This window comes from Tachyglossus aculeatus, chromosome 2, assembly GCF_015852505.1.
Source record: "Tachyglossus aculeatus isolate mTacAcu1 chromosome 2, mTacAcu1.pri, whole genome shotgun sequence".
In the NCBI taxonomy this organism is placed as follows: Eukaryota; Metazoa; Chordata; class Mammalia; order Monotremata; family Tachyglossidae; genus Tachyglossus; species Tachyglossus aculeatus.
In genome coordinates, this window is record NC_052067.1 from 127,486,348 (window position 1) to 127,501,332 (window position 14,985).

Below are 14,985 nucleotides of genomic sequence, written 5' to 3' on the forward strand. Positions count from 1 at the left end.
GATCGACCTAACAGCCAAACTAATATATTTATATGTATCTATATCAACATTGGGCATTTTCTATCTATCTTTATCCAATTATGCCTTCAATTATTTATTCTGATTAATTTTGAATTTTATCTGGCATATTCTGCTATCGGTCAGATCCTTATTCTTCCTATGGCTCCTGGGATTTATAAATAATGTTTTTTCTCACCTATTAGTGTGTAAGCTCTTTATAGAAAGGAATGTGTGTTTTGCTTCTGTTCAATTTTCCAAGTACTTAATACAATGAACTGCACTCAACAGCAACTCAATAAATACCACTGATTGACTGATTAAGTGACTGATTAAAAGAAGTGAGGAAATGAAGTAGAGATTCAGGAGGAGACAAGTTGGCTATATGAAGGAAGTAGGGGAAATAAGGAAGAAGAGAGTAAGTGTGTCCAAAAAGAGTAAAGTTTTAGAACAGTGCTTTGCACATAGTAGGCGCTTAATAAATACCATTAAAAATAAAAAAATAAAGTACGTGAGATCATGAGATGGTGAGTGAAAGGAGAGCAGAAGGAGGATGGGAGCAGTGTTGGCCTGGAAGGAAACAGAGATCAGGAGGAAGAGGATAAGGGTGTAGGATTGCCTGGCACACAGTAAGTGCTTAGCAAATATCATTATTATTGTCATTATTATTAATTATTATGATTATTATTAGAAAAGGACAATGGGAGAAACCCAAGGGACAGTGAGAGAAGGAGCTGGAAGGTAATGAAGCAGGAGAATTACATAAGTCAAGGGAAAATTGATTCCTTTTGCTGAGAGTTATGTTGGATCCAATCAGAAGGCCAAATTTTCTAATTTTTCCATAGCCTCAACTCCATTTATGAAGCCTATCCTCAGATATTTATCTCTTCTTGCATTTCCAACTGTAATCTTAACCAATAATTTTCATTCATATTTTGTACCTTTTTTATGTAAAGATCTCATTTTCACATGGTAGAATGTTTAATCTATCCATTTCTCTCATTTTTAATAACATGGATTTGAATTACTGAACATTATTCCTAAATTCTTCATCGTAAAGCTATTTTCAAACCTCATCTTTCTATTTGGAAATTCGACCAACAAGTTACACTGTCTCTGAGAGTCTCTAGAATTCACTAAGCATGTTCCAACCACAAACAATTACAAGGTTTTCAATACGCTATTTTATGTATTTTAGAATCTAAGCACCAGATGTTTCTGGAAGAGCTTATAGTACATAGAGACAAGATCTGTTATTTGTGGTACATATGCATCAGATTGAATATGATAAAATATAATCTATAACAGTTTTTGGAAGAGACTGGCTATCATTTGTAAAAATTATCCCCTATTTTTTTTTTTTAGTCTTTTCCACTTCTTGATTGTTTTTGAGAAGTAGCATACCTAGTGGAAAGAGCACAGGATGGAGTTCAGAAGACCCAGGTTCCAATTCCAGCTTGGTCACTTATCCGCTGTATGACCTTGGGCCATACACTGAATTTCTCTGTGACTCAGTTTCCTCATTTATAAAATGGGGGATTAAAAACCAGTACTCCCTCTGTCTCAGATTGTGAGCCCCTTGTGGGTTAGGGACGGTGTCTGATGTAATTATATTACATCTGCCCAGCACTGACCACAGCACTTGGCATCATCATCAATCGTATTTATTGAGCGCTTACTGTGTGCAGAGCACTGTACTAAGTGCTTGGGAAGTACAAGTTGGCAACATATAGAGACAGTCCCTACCTAACAGTGGGCTCACAGTCTAAAAGGGGGAGACAGAGAACAAAACGAAACATACTAACAAAATAAAATAAATAGAATAGATATGTACAAGTAAAATAAATAAATAGAGTAACAAATATGTACAAACATATATACATATATACAGGATATATACATATATACAGGCATATAATAAGTGTTTCACAACTAGTATTATTAGTAGCAGTAGTGGTGGTAGTAATAGTAGTATATTTAGCCACCCTTCAGTAATTGGTTAAGATCAAACTGCTTTTTTCTTAAAACTGGGTTTATTTCCTAATTCCATTTACTTTTTAGTATCCTCAGTGCAAGTGTGTGGTCAGAAGTAGGAGAATCTTCAAAGCACCAGAGTGCCAGGTAATGTAAGACCATGGTTGCACAGCTTACTTCTAAACAAAAAAAACACTGTTTACTTTTACATCACATTTAGCTCACTTACAAAGTTACAAACTGGTGGAATTGAATTTTAACATGCTATTAACAAACTCATACTGTTAGGAGAGCCGAGTCTATTCCAAACTCAGGAACTAAAAAGCGACTCCTTGACAGTACAATTGTTTTTGCCATAAAATATTCTAAGGTGGAAAAAACAACTGAGACTAGCAAAAAGGAGCCGAAGTTCCATTAATGGTTTAGACTTAACAATTTCACCAATCATTAACTTGCTAAGAAGGTGCACTTATGTTTAATAATCAAAACACATATATTTGGAAATGTCCACTTTCATCTTTTAAAATAAAACATCTTCGTCATTATTCAGTAAATCAAATTTGAAAGATGATATATTCATCTTCTGAGTCAAATAATACAATGGAAACAATTAGGATGGAAAATAGAATATCTAGTTTTCTTCTTCCGTCTTTCTTCTGCTTCCCCATTAAAAACCTACCACTTTTTTAGCTTTTTGGGAGCAGGACAGGGAAAATGGAAGCATACAAGCAGATAATAAATTGCAAACAAGTAGGAGAGAAAATAGGAGATGTTCTTTTTTTCCTCTAACTCTTCTCTTGCTTCCTTGAAAATTCCCTCCCAAATCCCAGGCAGGACCCTGATCCACCCTGCTTCCCCCACCTCGTCCCACCCCTTTTCACTTGCAATGCTGAAATTGAGCCTTAACATACTCAAGAAAAGGAATAATCATTTCATAAAACAGCCTCAAAAACATTTAATCATTAGGGAATTCCCCAATATACTAAGAATCACTAAGTTCTTGGTAAAGTTCTTTGCCCACAGTATCACTTAATAAATGTTTGATTGATTGTCCATAAAATTGAATTGACTTCATAGTACTATTCAAAATGTCTCCTCTAATCCCATATCCCAAAGCCTTATTTCCCAAAACTAGTGTGCTGTCAGCTTAGGATAATTACAAAAAGGGGAAAGGGAAAAAGGAAAGAAGAGAAAGGGAAAAGAGAGTGGACCTGGGTTCTAATCCTGGCCTGCCACTTTGCTGCGTAACTTTAAGCATTTACTTCTCTTCTCTGGGCCTCAGTTATAATAACAATGATGGCATTTGTTAAGTGCTTACTATGTAAAAAGCACTGTTCTAAGCGCTGGGGGGTTTACAAGGTAATCACGTTGTCCCATGTGGGGCTCACAGTCTTCATACCCATTTTACAGATGAGGTGACTGAGGCCCAGATAAGTTAAATGACTTGCCCAAGGTCACACAGCAGACATGTGGGGGAGCCGGGATTAGAATCCATGACCTCTGACTCCCAAACCCGGGCTCTTTCCACTGAGACATGCTGCTTCTCTTTCTCATATGTAAAATGGGGATTAAGACTGTAAGTCCCATGTGGGACATTCACTCATTCAATCATATTTATTGAATGCTTACTGTGTGCAGAGCACTGTACTAAGCACTTGGGAAGTAGGCTTCTTCGGTAACATATAGAGACGGTCACTACCCAACAAGAGTTCACTGTCTAGAAGACAGTCTCAGGTAATAGAACACAAAAATATGTAGATGAGTGCTATGATGGGTGGGGGCGCGATGGTGAATAACTAAATTCTTTGGTGATGCAAAAGGTCTGACACGACAATTGAGGGGTGATATTAAATAATAATAATAATAATGGCATTTATTAAGTGCTTACTATGTGCAAAGCACTGTTCTAAGTGCTGGTTAAAGTGGGGAGATGAGAGATGAGTCAGCGAAGGCCTCCTGGAGGAGATGTAATTTCCAAAGGGCTTTAATGATGGAGAGAGCAGCTGTCTACTAGATGTAAAAGGGGAGACAGTGCCAGGGAGGACTGAGAATGTGAGAAAGAGGTTGGTGGTGGGACAGATGGGAACAAGAGATAGTGAGGAGGTTGATTTCAGAGAATGAGGCACCCAGTCGTGGGTGTACAGGACTAGAGAATGGATAAATTCCATCCTGAACTAGACTAGACTATCCTAGACTAGAGAAGCAGCGTGACTCAGTGGAAAGAACCCAGGCTTTGGAGCCAGAGGTCATGGGTTCAAATTCTGACTCCGCCAATTATCAGCTGTGTGACTTTGGGCAAGTCACTTCACCTGTCTGTGCCTCAGTTCCCTCACCTGTAAAATGGGGACAACCCCGTGGGACAACCTGATCACCTTGTAACATCCCCAGCGCTTAGAACAGTGCTTTGCACATAGTAAGTGCTTAATAAATGCCATCATTATTATTATAAATAGGCAAAAGAGAGGGAGCTGATAGAATATGTTTGGTAGATATGATCCCTTCCCTTTAGAAGCTTACACTCCAATCTCCTTTAGTTTTCAAATGTTCTGCTAGTAGAGTCCAACCTAGTCTTGGTTTAGGTTTCTTAGGTTTCTCTATATGTTGCCAACTTGTACTTTCCAAGCGCTTAGTACAGTGCTCTGCACACAGTAAGCGCTCAATAAATATGATTGATTGATTATGGTTTCTGACCCTCTAGGGCTAGCATGGGCCACCATGGGCCAGCGCAAACACAGTTGGGCCCAGTCAGTGGTGTCGATTCATACTGAAATGGGGGGCAGGGCTAAGGAATTGTAAAGAAGTCACCGTCCCGTCCCCGGGCTGGAGGCTCTACATCTTCAACCAGTGGATCGTATTTGAGTTCTTACTATGTGCAAAGCACTGTACTAAGTGCTTAGGAGAGTACAATCCAACAATAGACCCAGTCCCTGCCCATAGTGAAGTTACAATCTATCCGAAAGAGCGGGAGCAGCCAGAGCATGGGTTGGATTCCACTGTGTCGGGGAGAGATCCACTCCTGGGCTCACAGGGACCCAAGGCTGGGCAGGGACAGGAAAGCTCCACGTCACCCAGAGGTGTCTGGCCCAGGGGGCTCGGCATCTACAAAGCCCCCAAAGCAACGTGCGCTTGCAAACTGTTCAAATCCAAAAGGGTGGTCACACCCTTGTGCTTTTACTAGGCCCTCCCGGGTCTGTTCCTCCTTCCTTCCAGCCCTGCATCTCTCCCACCCATTTTAGGGGTGGGCGTTGTGGACTAGGAATGTTTCTGTTTATTGTTATATTGCACTCTCTCAAGCACTTAGTACAGAGCTCTGCACACAGTGAGCACACAGTAGCCTGTTGTTGGGTAGGGACTGTCTCTATATGTTGCCCATTTGTACTTCCCAAGCGCTTAGCACTGTGCTGTGCACACAGTAAGCACTCAATAAATACGATTGAGTGAATGAATGAATAAATACGATTGAATGAATGAATGAATGAACGAATGAATGATGTTGGAGCCACCGTGCGGCCACTGAGTGGCTACTGGATTTGTGTGTGTGTGGTAGTCCATGGCCATTACCTCAGGGGGTGCTCCCCAAGCAATAGTAATAGTAATAATAATAACAATTGTACTTAATAATAATAATATTGGTATTTGTTATGCGCTTACTATGTGCCAAGCACTGTTCTAAGCACTAGGGTAGATACAAGGGATTCAGGTTGTCCGACATGGGGTTCACAGTCTTAATCCCCATTTTACAGAAGAGGTAACAGGCACAGAGAAGTTAAATGACTTGCCCAAGGTCACACAGCTGACAAGTGGCGGAACTGGGATTAGAACCCATGACCTCTGACTCCCAAGCCTGGACTCTTTCCACTAAGCCACTCTGCTGTACTTGTTAGTGCTTACTATGTGCCAAGCACTGTTCTAAGTGCTGGGGTAGATAGAGGGTAATCAGGTTGGACACAGTCCCTGTCCCACGTGGGGCTCAAAGTCTTCTCTTTTACAGATGAGGTAACTGTGACCCAGAGAAGTTAAGTGACTTACCTAAGGTCACACAGAAGATATATGCCAGATCTGAGATGAGAACCCACATCCTCTGACTTGCAGGCCCATGCTCTTTCCAAAAGAGCAGCTTTTTTTCCAGCTTTCTTTCCAGCTTTCTTTCCAGCAGCCATACTGCTCCTAAGTGTGGGGCTGCCCTCTCAAGGAAGGCCATACCACCTTCCATTTTAATCTGAATTCATGCCATGTTTGGTTCCTCTTCTCACAGCCCGTGCGTGGTCAAAGCTGAGGATTAGGCTGGACCTCATCCACTACCTGGTCCACCACCCCAATCCTCATGCCAGGCTAGGCTCTGAAGGTGTGGATTTTGAGTGCCTGTAGAAACATGGCCTGAAGTGGCCTATCATTTAGGGATGAGTAATACCAGGGCCTCTCGGTAATGCTGAGAAACTTATTTATTTTTCTCTCAAAATAATAATAATAATAGTAATGGCATTTATTAAGCACTTACTATGTGCAAAGCGCTGTTCTAAGTGCTGGGGAGGTACAAGGTGATCAGGTTGTCCCATGGGGGACTCACAGTCTTAATCCCCATTTTACAGATGAGGTAACTGAGGCCCAGAGAAGTTAAGTGACTTGCCCCAAATCACACAGCTGACAATTGGCGGAACCCATGACCTCTGACTCCAGTGCTCTTTCCACTGAACCATGCTGCTTCTCTCATATTTGTTTTTCATTAGAATTTTAGTATGACTCGTTTGGAGTGAATATGTGATGTCACTGGTGATAATTTGTGAAGCTGGGTAGCTTTGTTACCTCACTCTGCTGCTTGGATCGTTAAAAAAAAGTTCAATCCACTTTTCCCCCACTCCCTAATAACCCCCAATGATTGTCTATCCACCTCTGCATCGATCAGAAGCTCCCTATCATCAGCTTTGAAGTAGTTGATCAGCTCATCACCTCCTACCAACTCTTCTGATTCCCTACACTAATCCAGCCCTCTCATTTCACTCCTCTGATGCCATCCTACTCATCGTACCTCAATCTCATCTGTCTTGCCAACGACATCTTGCCCCTGTCCTCCCTTTGGCATGAAACTCCCTTCCCCTTCATATGAGACTCACCTATTAAAATCACATCTCCCTTCTGCGTAACCTATACCCTTGAATCTGTACCCCTTGGTGCTGATATTTGCCCCACAGCACTTATGTTCATATCTGTAATTAATTTCAATGTCTATCTCCTGGTCTAGATTATAAACTCTATGAGAGCAGGGAGCATGTCTCCTAACTCTGTTTGTATTGTATTCTCCCAAGGGCTTAGTACAGTACTTTGCCTGCATTATGTGTTCAAAAAATATCACTGATTGATTGGATGATATAAATCCATTATATTTCTTTAAAAGGAAAAATGACCTACTGCATTGTAAGCTTCTCCTCTCTGGAAAATCTGGGCTATTCCAGAAGAGATTTCCAGGCAAATGCCTGAGTGAGTGTTCCAGAAGGTGACAATAATAGTGCTACCTCCGTGTTTATTGCAGGATTTCTTAGTCTACGTATATAAGCCTTTGTGGAAATTAAAAGCAATGATGACCATCATTCAATAGTTGACTTTGCAAAAGCCTAAATTTCTATTTCTCCATGTTAGAATAATGTGGGCACTTTACAAGCCACACGCACAAACATATGGGTAGTTGGTAAAACATTTACTTTGCTTATGCTTCTGTATATAGTTTCTGAAGCTTTCAAGACACTGCTTTCAGATAACATTTGTAACCAATGTTCACAGAATTACCATCAAGCGTCTTTGGTGGCTTAAACTGCGATTTTTAATCCTTTTTGGGGCAATATGCCCTACAGAAAAAGTTTCTGAGTACTGGTCTTCTGCCTCTTGCTAAATATGAATCGTCAGTCACTTTTGACACACATTTCATATTGTTTAGAGAAAGAGGATAAGTTAGGGCCCAGGGTAATGTTCATAGTTGCATCATCCATCACATTGCTTGCTATTTGGTGTGCATAATTCTCTCCTTTCCAGTTCAGGTACCTCACATTCCTCTCTACCTTCATACACACCCACATCTCCCCTGTCCTAAAACAAAAAACAAAACAAAAAAAGCCCTCAAAAACATTCTCTAGACCTCACTGAATGTAACAATGATAATAGCATTTTTTAAGCACTTACTAAGTGCCAAGCACTGTGCTAAGTACTGGGATATATACAATCAGATCAGACATAGTCCTTGTCCCTCATGGGGCTCTCAATCAAAAGTGGAAGGAAAACAGGCATTCAATTTACATTTTACAGATGAGGAAACTGAAGCATAGAAAAGTTAAGTGATCTTCCCAAGGTCAAAGTGCAGACAGTTGAAAGAGCGAGCTCAGTCCTGTGCTCTTTCCACTATACAACACTGTCTTCCAGGTATTGCCCTATTCCCCTCCTCCCACTTAGTCAATCAGTGGTACTTAATGAGCTCTCACTGTGTGCAGCGCACTGTACTAGACCCTTGGGGGGAGTATAAAAAAACAGATACAATTCCTGCTCTTAGGGAGCATCCTGTCCAGATCCGTGAACAGGTTGTTTACAGCCTTTGCCTCCACTATCTTTCCTCCTACTCCATTCTGCTCTCTGCTCCCTTCTCCACTAAGACTGCCTTCTCAAAAACATCACCTGTAATCACCTTCTCACCAGATCTGAAGGATATCAATCTGTCCTTATCCTCCTCATCTGCTCCTGGAAACACTACTGAACCTTGGTTTTTCTGACACAGTTCTTTCCTGGTACTCCCTTTACTTCTGGCCGATCTTTGCCATTTTTTTTCTAGTTTTGTCCTCTGCCTTCCACTGTGGGTGGTCCATCAATATCCTCATCCAATTCTCCTTCTCTTCTCAATTTTAACTCAGTTCCTTGGGGATTTCAGATGTCCCATGACTTCAACTCTCACCTCTAGGTGAATGGCTCCCAAATCTACCTCACTAGCTCTTATCTCTCTCCTCTTGCACTTATCTCTCTCTCTCAGACAGTTCTTCCTGGATGTCCTCTAAGGACTTCAGTTTCAATATGTCAAAACACTGAATTCCTCATCATCTCTCCTAAATCCCCTCCTTCTCCCAACTTTTCCATCAGTCAACAACACTACCATTTATTCATTGTCATATTTATTGAGCACTTACTGTGTGCAAAGCACTGTGCTAAGTGCTTGGAGAGTACAATATAACAAATAAACAGGCACATTTCCTTCCCTCAAGGAGCTCACAGTCTAGAGGAGGGAGACAAGAATTAATATAATTAAATAAATACTTTAATGAATTACAGATGTGTACATAAGTGTCATTGGGCTGGGAGGGGGTATGAATGAAGAGAGCTGTCAGGGCAATGCAGAAGGGAGAGGGAGAAGAGAAGAGGAGGGCTTAGTCAGGGAAGGCTTCTTGGAGGAGATGTGCCTTCAATAAGGCTTTAGAGGTGAGGAGGAGCAATTGTCTGTCGGATTTGAGGAGAGAGGTCGTTTCAGGACAGAGAGGGATGTGGGTGAGAGGTTGGTGGTGAGATAGATGAGATCGAGGTACAATGAGAAGGTTAGCATTAGAGGAACGAAGTGTGCAGGCTGGCTTGTAGGAGGAGAGTAGCAAGGTATGGTACGAAGGGGCAATAATCTGGACTTTTTCAACTTCCATTTCAGTCCAGCTTTGAATGCAATCAATTCTTCCTCCGTAGCGTTTCTAATTCCCGTTCCTTTTTCTCCATCCAAACAAAATCTATGCTGACCCAAGCACTTGTTATATGCTGAATCAGTTTTGTCACAGACTTCCCTACCTTCAGGCCCTTCCCACTCCAGTCCATTCTTCAGTTTGCTGACCAGATCATTTTTCTAAAACATTCTCTGCATATCTCTCACATCTAAAATAAAACCTGCGATGGTTACCTATTCCTCTCAGCACCAAGCAAAAACTCCTCCTGATCATTGACAGGGAATGTGTCCAACCTGATTACTTTGTCTCTATTCCAGATAGTGCTGAGTCTACCAGAAGCATTTAAATATGGTTAAAGCAAAGTTAAAGAGAGACAGAGAGAGAGAGAGAGAGAGAGAGAGAGAGAGAGAGAGAGAGAGAGAGAGAGACAGACATGCAGTGGGAGATTTATGACTTAAAGGCTTAGAATAATAAAAATAATTCCGGTATTTGTTAAGCATTTACTAAGTGCCAAGAACTGCACTGAACTCAGGGGTAGATACGAAGGAGAGCACAGTCCCTGTCCCACTTGGAGCTCACAATCTAAGTAAGAGGAAGTAAGACTTAATCCCCATTTTACAGATGAGGAAAAGGAGGCACAGAAAGTTAAATGACTTGTCCAAGGTCACAGGGCAGGCAAGTGGTGGAGCCAGTATTAGAACTCAGGTCTTTTCCCTTTCTCTTCTTTCCATTTTTGCTGCTTCTTATATTGTGAGTCCCATGTAGGCCAGGAACTAGATTTGATTTGGTTGTCTCAAATGTACCCCAGCACTTAGTAGAGTGCTTGGTGCATGGAAAGGGCTGATTAAATAGCATATCTAACCTAAATTCAAACACTGTCACTTCTGGGAAATAGCAGCTCTAGGGAACTGTTGGTCTGGAGATTCAGACTCCTATCACTTAAGCTCAGTTCTGTCCTTGATTCCTGCAGATTCTTACTGCTCCCAGTGGACAGCCAAGAGCAGGATTCAGCGCTTAGAACAGTGTTTGGCACATAGTAAGCGTTTAACAAATACCATCATCATCATTCTTATTATCGTAATTATTATCTGTACCACCAAAGTTCTGATAATGTGTGGGAAAAAGTGTAAAACAACCACTTGACAGCCACACTTGAGAGATAAGGCTGACCACAATTCAATTCACTTGATTAGATGGCTTCAACAGCAAACCTTCAGTGGAATAAAATGAAGACGATAGAAAAAGTAAGCCAACTTTCCAACAGAACCATGTGACACCCATTCTCCCAATAAGATTCATCTAACAGATGAGCCTAAAATTCCCCAATACCTCTGAATGAGGAAGCTAGAATCTACACTAAATTCATCCATTACTCCAAGACTGGAGATCTGACACTCCAAGTTTTCAACAGCTCAGATTTATGAATCAAACTAAAGGGTTCTACCTCTTTCCACCTCCATAATAGTTGCCCTGACACACTGTTGCTATCCAGTTTCTCTTCCCTCCAGTTCATACTTCACTACTTCCCAGATCATTTCTCTAAAACATGATTTATGGCATATTTCCCTGCTCCTCAAAAACTCCAGGAGTTGCCCATTCCTCTCTACATTAAGCAGAGACTCTTGACAAATGGTTTTAAGACACTCACTCAGATCTCTCTCCCTTCTACTTATCCATTTCCTTCTACAAACTACTACAACCTAGCAAGTTTGCTTCTCTCCTCCAATGCCAACCTACTCAATGAACCTGGATATTGTCTACCTCACCACTGATTCCTCACCCACGTCCTGCCTCTGGCCTTGAACTCCCTCCTTCTTATATCCAACATCTTCACTCACCCCAGTTTCAAAACCTTATTAAAAACCACATCTTCAAGAGGCATCCCCCGACTTAGCCCTCATTTCCCCTCTGTGGCTCCCTTCTGTGTCACCCTTGCACTTGGATATGTCAGCTGTGTGACCTGGAGAAGCCACTTAACTTCTCTGTGCCTCAGTTACCTCATCTGTAAAATGGGGATGAAGACTGTGAGCCCCACCTGGGACAACCTGATCACTTCGTATTCCCCCAATGCTTAGAACAGTGCTTTGCACATAGTAAGCAGTTAACAAATATCATTATTACTCTTTATTCACCCCACCCTCAGCCCCACAGCACTTTCGAACATATCAGACATTAAAACAAATTGCAGTTTCCCCATCTAGACTGTAGCTCCTTGTGAGCAGGGAACATATTTACCAACTCTGTTGTAGGGTACTCTCTCAAGTGCTTAGGACACTGCTCTGCCCAGAATAAATGCTCAGTAAATACGACAGATTGATGAATTCTCTTCTCCCACCGCACCACGGCTCCCAGTCATTCTTCTCAAGCCAACTTATCACTGTGCCCTGGTCTCATCTCTCTTTCCAATGACCTCTCACTCATGCATTTCCTCCTGCCTGGAAGTTCCCACTTCATATCTGAAGCAATGTGGCTTAGTGGAAAGAGCCTGGGCTTGGGAGTCAGAGGTCATGGGTTCTAATCCCAGCTCCACCATTTGTCAGCTGTGTGACTTTGGGCAAGTCACTTAACTTCTCTCTGCCTCAGTTCCCTCATCTGTAAAATGGGGATTAAGACTGTGATCCCCACGTGGGACAACTTGATCACCTTGTATCCTCCACAGTGCTTAGAACAGTGCTTTGCACATAGTAAGCACTTAACAAATGCCATCATAATCATCACTATTTTTTCATCTTCAAAGGTACACTAATATCACATCTCCTCCAGTAGAACTTCTCCGATTAATTTCTAATTGCTCCACATTATTCCCATAACAACTCCAGAAATTCAATGCCATGTAAGCATTTAGTAATCACAGCCTCCCAGAGTTCTTATGTACAGTTCTTTGTACTCAATCAATCATATTTACCCTTGGGCTGTGAGCCTCACACTTACCTTTAGACTGTGAGCCCCGTGTGGGAAAAATACTGTGAATGACCAATAATCTTTACTCCAATCCAGTATGTACAGTGCTTGGAACATAATAAGTCCTTAATATACACTATTAGTGTTTTCCTTTTCTATTATTACTATCAGGCCTATCACCAACTCACATCTGTCTTCTTGAGAAATTCTATCACTTATAAAGCATACTTGACATCAAATGGCAATCCTGAATCACTAAAAGTGAAGAACTGAAATACAGACCTCCTATCGGCACCGCGCAAAACATACGATAACACAGCTTCAGGGAAGAATGGATCACGGTCGGGTATCTAAGCAATCGCTGTATCATGAGCTGAAAAGGTCTAAATAAGGAGGGCAGAACAAAGTTTGAAATAGCTAATTAAGCTCTTCAAACGATGAGAAATATTTTTGTATCCTGGAGGCAACAATAGTAGACGGAACAGTCGTCTTTAAGCAGTGAGCATTGAAGTCTGTCTTTGATTGCAGACACTTGAGGAAGGTCTTGATATAGTAAATGCCACAGCAAAGGACAGTCTGTAGGTGGGCACAGAATGGAAGAGGTTGGCTTGGGAGTCAGAGGCCACTGGGCTTGAATCCTGGCTCCACCACTTGTCAGCTGTGTGGCCTTGGGTGAGCCACTTAACTTCTCTGTGCCTCAGTTACCTCATCTGCAAAATGGGGATTAAGACTGTGAGCCCCACAAGAGACAACCTGATCACCTTGTATCCTCCCAACACTTAGAACAGTGCTTCGCATGTAGTAAGCGCTTAACAAATACCATTATTATTATTATCATCATTATCTTGCATGCTCACACACACGAATAAACAAACAAGGGTAAAATCTTATTGTCAGTAGAAACATCTTGAAATCCAAAGGTCAGCTATATTCAAATGCATACCCATATTACTGCAGAAATGCCTCTTTAAGTAGTAGGTGACTAAAATTCCTTAAAACCAGCAGTTCATAAAGAATTGGGGCTTTGAGAAGTGACACTTAGGGAGAAGTTATATATCCTATTTATAAAACTACAAATGAATTTATTTTGAAAATACTAGTGTGTATCTATAGAAAAATCATTTTGATATGTCTGATTCAATTGGTTACAAAGTACCTCATTCTACTCAAGTGAAGCCATGGCCTAGTGGTAAGAGCCTGGGTCTGGGATCCAGAGGACCTGGGTTCTAATTTTGACTGTCAGTTCCATGCTGTGTGACCTTGGACAAGTTCTTTAACTTCTTTGATTCAGTTACCTCTTCTGTAAAATGGGGATACAGTACCTGTTCTCCCCTAAACTTAGAATATGAGTCTCATGAGAGGCAAGTACTTTGTCTGATTTGCTTATATTTGATCAACTCCAGTGTTTAGAAAAGTGACTGAAAATAGTAAGAGCTTAACAAATGCAATTATCATTAAAATTTTGCCATCTTAGACTCACATGGAGATGAGTTCATTCTTTATATTCTTCTTCTCTCCCATTCTGCCTATCTGTCCTTTCCCACACTGAAATACACAGAATGCAAAAACGTTGAGACGGATCCTTGTGCTGATGTTCAAATACATAGCACTGAGCTTTGTCTGGGAGAATGAATAAGCTGGAGACAGGTGGTAGGCTCATGAGTCTAGTGATTCTGCTGAGAACGCCATTGTCTCATTCTCTGTGAAACAGAATCCATACGCTTGAATAAGCAGAGCAGGTGGGGGGTGATTTGTAGATGGAGGATAATCGTCATCATTATCATCAATGATTTGTAGATGGAAGATAATCGTCACCATTATCATGAACTCCCTATCTTCCCACCCAAACCCTGTCCTCTCCCTGATTTTCTCATCACTGTAGGCCACTGTAATTTAGGGCACTGTAGGCACCACCATCCTTCCTGTCTCTCATGTTCATAACCTTGGCATTATCCTTGACTCTTTCAATTGTATTTATTGAGGACTTACTCTGAGCAGAGCAACATACTAAGTGCTTGGAAAGTACAATGCAGCAATAAGGAGAGGCAATCCCTGCCCACACCAGGCTTACAGTCTAGAAGGTGTGTGTGGGGGGGGTGGGGGGGATACAGACATCAAAACAAGTAAATAGGCATTAATATAAATAGAATTACAGATATGTACATATATACACAAGTTCTGTGGCTGGAGGTAGAACAAAGGCCATAAATCTGGGTGACATGGAGAGGAGGGGGAGCTGAGGAAAAGGGGGGGCTTAATCTGGTAAGGCCTCTTGGAGGAAGTGAGCATCAGTAGGGTTTTGAAGAAGGGAAGTGTGATTGTTTAGCGGATTTGAGGAGCGAGGGCGTTCTGGGCCAGAGGTAGGACATGGGCCAGAAGTTGATAGCAGGACAGGCAAGAACGAGGCACAGTGAGAAGGTGAGCACCAGAGTAGTAG